Source organism: Chelonoidis abingdonii, chromosome 1, assembly GCF_003597395.2.
Source record: "Chelonoidis abingdonii isolate Lonesome George chromosome 1, CheloAbing_2.0, whole genome shotgun sequence".
In the NCBI taxonomy this organism is placed as follows: domain Eukaryota; kingdom Metazoa; phylum Chordata; order Testudines; family Testudinidae; genus Chelonoidis; species Chelonoidis abingdonii.
This window is the reverse complement of record NC_133769.1, coordinates 104,802,215-104,802,666: the sequence shown is the minus strand read 5'-3', so window position 1 is coordinate 104,802,666 and position 452 is coordinate 104,802,215.

Below are 452 nucleotides of genomic sequence, written 5' to 3'. Positions count from 1 at the left end.
GGGCCAGTTTTCATCAGAGAAACAAAAAATGTTGACTGACTTTCCTATAGCCCTGTTACTGCTAAATAGAGCCCTCCAACAACTGTAATATGCTCATCTCCTTACTAGTGTATGGTTCTCAAACTTTAACAGCCTGCAAACCCCTTTCACTAAATTGTGAAATGTCATGAACCCCCTCCTAAAAATGAATATTTTCAGGGATTTAAGTTTAAATTTCCACAATGTGATGGATGCCCCAGCTGCCCGCCCCGCTCTTCCTGGGACTCAGGCTGGGGTTTGGGCTGCCGGCTCCCCCGCTGTTGGGGCAGGGCTCAGGCTGCCAGACCCACTCTTCCTGTAACTCAGGCTGCCAGCCCTGCACAGAGCGCTGGGGTTCAGGCTGCTGGCTCCCTTGCTGACTGCCAGGACTTGGGCTGCCAGCCCCAGGGCTTGGGCTACCAGCCCCGCGCGGA